Here is a 6766-nt window from a genome sequence, read left to right on the forward strand (position 1 = left end):
GTAGGGCAGATAGAACAATTTAGATAAGGACATCACAAAGAATACATCCAGGGTTATGGCGGGATTCGGACCCGCCACCTCCACGCTTCACACTGCTTTCGGCGGGGAATACCGCTAGACCAGGGAGGCCCCGAAAGTCACCGGTTCCGCCTTCAAAACCACTCACACTCATTGTGTTTAGCGCTTACAATTGAACAGCGTGTAAGGGATTCATAGAGGTAAATTCCACTTCAAATTTAATGTCAACAAAAACAAAATGCTAATAAGCATTTGCTGAATTAAATTATAATTCATATAGAAGAATACATTATATTTAATATGAAACAAATTTTAAGTAAGAAACCACTAAGAAAGAGTAAAAGTTGAATTAGTTTTATGTTGAAAATCTACTGTCTTCTCTCCAACTGTCAGGGCTCATATCTACATAAGGCTAGTTTTTTTTTGGGGGGGGGGGGTGAAAGAGGGATTGCTTTAATTTAAGTATTTTCTTGTTGATCTTTAGAGAAGTATTACAAGTATTTTTCAGTGTCCGTCAGGCCTTGGGATCTGCCGTTTTTATTGGGGATATTTCCGTGTCGTGATCTGCCAGGCCAACTACAATCTCCACAGTGTCAAATTGATTTTTTTTTATAAAAAGAAGAAAAAAAATGCATGTAGATATTTGCCGGGATAGCCACGAGTTATTCCCGTCGAGTTGGTTTCTTCCTGTGTTTTTTTTTTTTTTTTTTTTTTTTTTTTTAGTTTCTCGCGGGCTGCTGCCCAGAAGATGGCAAGACTTGGCGATTATTCTACAGTAGATCACGATACGGAAATCTCTCCTTTCTATTTTTCCCTTTGATCAAAAGAAGCAATTTTTAATATTGACCGCTTAGTATTAATATTAACCGTATCTACCACTTTAGCCGTAACACATATACAATGAGTCCTAATGCGATATAAACCGTTTAATAACATTGACCAAATTTCACTGGTTATTATTGTTAATAACCGGTTAAAGTGAATAATTTGAGATATTTCTCACTTTGACCAAAAAAGCGGTTGTTATTAAAATTGACCTGTTAGTATTAATAATAACCTGATTTATTACTTTAATTGTAACATATGCACAATAGATTATTAGAATTAAGGGAGTAAATTTTCACGAAAATGTAGGAGTTCATCAATGTTTTTAATTTATTTATTTTTGCAATTTTTCCCATTAACTACACCCATATTCAGGTTGATTTCCACTATTATTTATAAAAAATTAATGCAATTAAGGGAGAAAAAAAAAATTAAAAAAAAAGGGAATAATAAAAAAAAATCGAAAATAAACGCTTTATCAATATGAATTTGGTTTCCAAATACTATAGTTTGAATTTTTAGGCAAGTAGAATGCTGTTTTAATTTCAGGACAGGTGAAATGAGCAAGCTCAGATAGCAAAACTATCTGAAAAGCACTTCTGAGGGTTCGCTATCGACAACGAGTATTAAATGTAGCTAACGTATATAACATAAAATGAGTTATTTTAAGTCAAAGTGCAATATTGTTTGCGTCACATAATTAGTTTAGTGAAAAGTATTAGATCTGATGGATTTTCTAATGAAATGCGAATAAACTATGTGTTTGTTTTTTTATTTCATAACCATCGTCGAACATCAGACCCAGTTTTGGGTTTACGACTACTGACGTTCAACACCGTAGCCTTGTTATTTTGAACCCAATCCAGAGGACAAGGAAACTCCTGGATCAGTACCCCCAGAGGTTTGATTTGTTATCGGAACATGGAGGACTTTGTGACTAGACAGATTTAACGTGCACCAGTCACCATTTACTACGCGGGGAGTCACCGCGAGATGCCCAGTGGAGATCGAAATCACGACCTCTTGAACATGGGTCCAGGGCCCGACCAGCCAGGCTATCCTGGCCTTATGTCTTTGTCTACATTTCTGATCAGTTTTGATGTATTTAAATTATAAATTTGTGCTTTTTCTAACGAATATCAGTATGTATCAACGAAAAGTTACCGCTCAATTAATCCGTACCTCTGAGGAGTGGACAGCAGTTTCTGGAATTGGCAAGTGGAATCTTTAATAAAATGTCATGTCCTTATAATGTCACGAAAACTTAAAACCACACGCTTAACATCTATTTTAGCCATAAAATTAAAATATTTGGCAAATTAAAAAAATTTTAAAACTTGGATAATGTTAGGCAAATAAGAAAAAGTTGACTAACACATTTAATAAATTTTTATTAAACTATGTATTACGTAGACAGCAATAATGAACAGAATGTCTTCTTCACAACCAACATCTTCTTAACTTTGTTCTTGTACTTTCTTCTTTTTTGAGTATGAAAGGTATACTCACATACCTATTAAGTAAAAAAACAACACAACTAACTTGTTAAACTTTTGAAAATTTCAATTGAGGAACACTATTTCGCTTCACAGTTTTTTTTTAAAGTAACGCCACTTTAATTAAAATAACGTTAACGTAATATTTTTTAAAAAAAATTATTATTTAATTATTATTGAGAACAGCGGTTCTCAATTTTTTTTCCGTTTACGGAACCCTAAATGATTGACCTTTTTTTCAAAGTTCTTTAGCAATACCGGCAAATGACGTAGTGTAGGTGCCTCGATCCTGATTGTTTGTTTAACTGTGGCCTTTGTTTACGTTAGCAACTGTTCTTCTCCTTCTATTCCGAGTAAGCCAAGCCTGACAAGGATCAATTCTCTTAAGCGACACAGTCAAAAATTTTTCACAAATATTCTTTCTCCAGGATTTTAATTCTTTCATTATATATTTACAAAGAGACAAAGACAGGCACGAAGCCATGTGGAACATAAACAAACTAATTATGCATCGAAGTTGCCACAAAAAAAAAAAAAATACAGTTACAATAAAATACATAAACAAATAATAAATCTAAGTTAAGTTAAAGAGGTAGACGAAAAAGAATTATATTTCAACTGATTCGATGTGCGATACGTTTCTGTGTGTAATTAACTTATTGTTAATTAACATTCTAACTTACGTGAAAAAACTTAGCTCAACTTTGTCACGCCATTTTGTTAAATGACAATCGGCTGGAGCTGACGTCATATTCCACACTAGTCTAGAATAAGGCTCCTATACTATCAGAGCTGACCTATCAAGCAATATTGAAGCAAACAAGTTAGCAAGCTAGTATTAGTTATGTTATGTGCTTATGTTAGCTCTTTGCTCCAAAAATAAATGACAAGTCGGCCTGTCTAACTCAGGGGCTCTAGTGTGGGTATGTTTGATCTTCTTCTTCTCGAAGTGCAAGTACCCAATTGTAAACGTATTTGCCGAAGAAAGACTACCAATAATATTGAAACTATATGAGGTGAGGAATTAAAAAAATTTTTTTTCATCGTTTTAACCTTTTCAGCACAGCAGATTTTGAGTTAAAATCTTAAATCGGTAGCAACAGTGATTTTTAAGTATAGAAACATATTTAAGATTGATCCTGTTTAAAAAAAATTGGTTGCTAAAAAACGGCGGACGTTTAGAAGCAAATAGTTTTTAATTTTTAGTGGCTTATAGTATTTTTTTGTTGTTATTTTATTAATAAATTTTTTTTTTTGAACAAGTGTTGCCAGAATGGCAACACTGCACTGTAAACGGTTAACGATAAAAGTATCTCAAATAGTTGAATTCCCAGGTTTCTTGTCTAGTTGCGAATTTATATTTACTGTAGGCATAAACTATACTGAACTGAATAAAATAAGTTAAACTATGGTTTTATTGAAATGAAACTGAACTGTTACCAACATTTAAAATGGCTATCACATTTCTTTACAATTGAATATGATTATTTCCTTTGTATTAAAAAAGTTTGATGGAAAATTCTAGTGCAATTATTGTTATTTTTTGAAAGCTGAAATATTTCTAACTGCCATTTTGCTTTATTAACCGAGATATTAAATAAAAAATAATAAATAATTTGATATAAATATAATTACGGACTTCAAATTTGCTAATGATTTTAAAGAATACTTAACTCTCGGAACCACGGTGATCCTTCAACGGAACTCTGGAATTTTGCGGAACACCTTTTGTGAACCGCTAATTTAAAACCTTGTTGTTCCTGGAATCTCGTTCCCATTTTACTACTGATGTCATAATTGGCGAATTTAAGATTAAAAAATATTTAAAGAAAAATACCTCTTTAATTATTGTTTAGACCTTTATTGTAATATGTATTCGTTTGAAATTTCTTTCATATTTCAAATTTCTTTCATATTGTGATTTTTGACAAATTTGAATGATACGAGAAAATTCAGTACTAGCAAATTGATTTACTACAGAGATGTTAATTTTATGAAGGTAATTATCCCTACAATTCTACTTATTGTTTTAGTATTTACCTTTTTTGATTTTCAACAAAACACAAATAATTTCGCAAAATTAAATATCTAGCGCCACGTAAATCCAATGAAGTTCATGAAATACTTAAAAAAAATAATAAATAAGTAACTGCCATTTTCTTTTATGTTATAAAAATAAAAAAGTAATAATAAATAGATAAACTCACGTGCGTCTGACTGATCAAAAAATACCATCATTATAGCGTTATTCCATTTTGTTTCCACCGGAAATTTATTTATTTATTCATGTATGCTTTATTAATTACGATATAGTCTGAAAATTTAAATACTGCCTGAACTTCAGCGTATGCCAAATCTGTTTGCTGCATGCAAAATTCATTTTATTTTGTAACCGTCGTTTTAGGTTTACGACTACCAATGCTCAACTCCGCAGCCTTGTAATTTTGAAACCCAATCTTGAAGACAAGGGAAATCCTGGAACAGGCATTGGGACAAACTAGCCTTCGTGGAGGATTTTTTGATGGAACTAACCCACATTTGCGTTACATGGAGAGGAAAACCTTCCACGGTTAGCCTGACTCCAAACCATAATCAGTCTACCATTGAGAATATTGTACGTGAGCACTGTGGTCGGTTCGAGCCGGGTGTGGAATTCGCATTGACTGGCCATCGTTGGGATTCGAATCCAGTTCACCTCATTGGGAGGCGAGCGCTCTATCCACCTGAGCAATTTAAAATTCATCGCCATATACCTGATTATAACAGTGATTCTAGTGTTTCATGACTTATCTTTCTGATTAGTATTAGTGTTCTGTTTTTCGTTAAATATACAGTGTTCAGTATTTTCGCCTCATACGAGGGTTGCTATTTATATTTCTGGCCTAATAATGGAAAAACAAATATGTAGGATCGAAATTGGTTTTATTGGTTTTCAAAATATTCTCCATGATGATCAATGCACTTTTGCATGCGTTTGAACCGATTTTCAAAGCACTTTTTCCAGTCCGATTGAGGTAACTCCAAAACATGCGTTTTGAATGCATCAACCGCTTCTTTGGGGGTTGAAAATCGTTCTCCACGTAATTTATTTTTGATGTGTGGGAATAAGAAGAAGTCATTGGGTGCCAAATCAGATCTGTACGGCGGATGACCCATCAGTTCGATTTTTCGCTCCGTCAGAAATGCCTTTGTTTGAGTCGATGTGTGAGAGCTCGCATTGTCATGATGAAGAATGATTCGCCTGTTCTTCTGCTTTTTTAGAATTTCTCCGATGACTTCTGGCAAACAAATGGTCGTGTGCCATTCAGAACTGACCGTCCTGCGTTGCTCTAACGCCACTGTTGCCACATGACCGTTAATGCCGAAGAAACAGGCAATCCTTTGTTTCGATGTGCTTCTTCCTAGAACAACTTTTGTTGGTTTTGCATCGTCTTGGAAGACTCATACAGTTGATTGCTTTTTTGTTTCCGGCTCATATGCATAAATCCATAATTCGTCACCTGTGTAGATGTTATACACAGCCTTTGATGTACCTTGAACGTATTTTTCCAACATTTCCTTGCACCAATCGACACGAGCCTTTTTTTGAGTGTTTGTCAGATTATGCGAGATCCAACGCGAACAAATTTTTTTTACGCTCAAATGTTCATGTAATATTTTATTGATGCTAGTCATACTAATGTTTAAAGACGCCTCTATCTCACGGTATGTCACATGACGATCTTGCTTTATCAGTTCACGCACAGCATCGATCTTTTCTGGCACAACAACGGATTTTGGACGACCTGTACGGGATTCGTCCTAGATCGAACATCGACCACGATTAAATTCGTTATACCAATGTTTTACAGCGCTGTAGGATGGCGCTTTATCGCTGAATAAAGAATTAAGTTAATCGAAGCACTCTTGTCTTGACAATCCACGTCGAAAGTTATGAAAAATAATGGCACGAAAATGTTCACGATTCAATTCCACTTTTTGAAAGAGAAGAACTTTTCAATTTACTGTCAACAACACAAATGAAGCTATAATGGTAAATCGTCTGCGGAATTTATGTTTAAAAATATCAAACTTTCGATTAACTTCTGCGGTCGCCTAGCAACACTTAGTGTTGCCAAGGCCAGAAATATAAATAGCAACCCTCGTATATAGCATTCAGTATTTTCGCCAAATGAAATATCTAAGAATGCAAATGATCATTAAAATAACGTTGACGAAATATACATATTTTTTTTAAAAATAATAATTTAAAATGTTACATTTTATATTTATTAGATCTTTTTTTTCAATCACCTACATTACACAATTAAAGTCAAATAAAGATTTCGAATTCCAATGCATTATGAATTATTTCGAATAGATAGATATGGTTTCAGCCAAATGCTTCTATATCAGCATCTAGTCTTCATAAATATTCTACATCTTTT

This window comes from Parasteatoda tepidariorum, chromosome 5, assembly GCF_982258835.1.
Source record: "Parasteatoda tepidariorum strain Cologne lab strain chromosome 5, Ptep-v5.0, whole genome shotgun sequence".
Classification (NCBI taxonomy): Eukaryota; Metazoa; Arthropoda; class Arachnida; order Araneae; family Theridiidae; genus Parasteatoda; species Parasteatoda tepidariorum.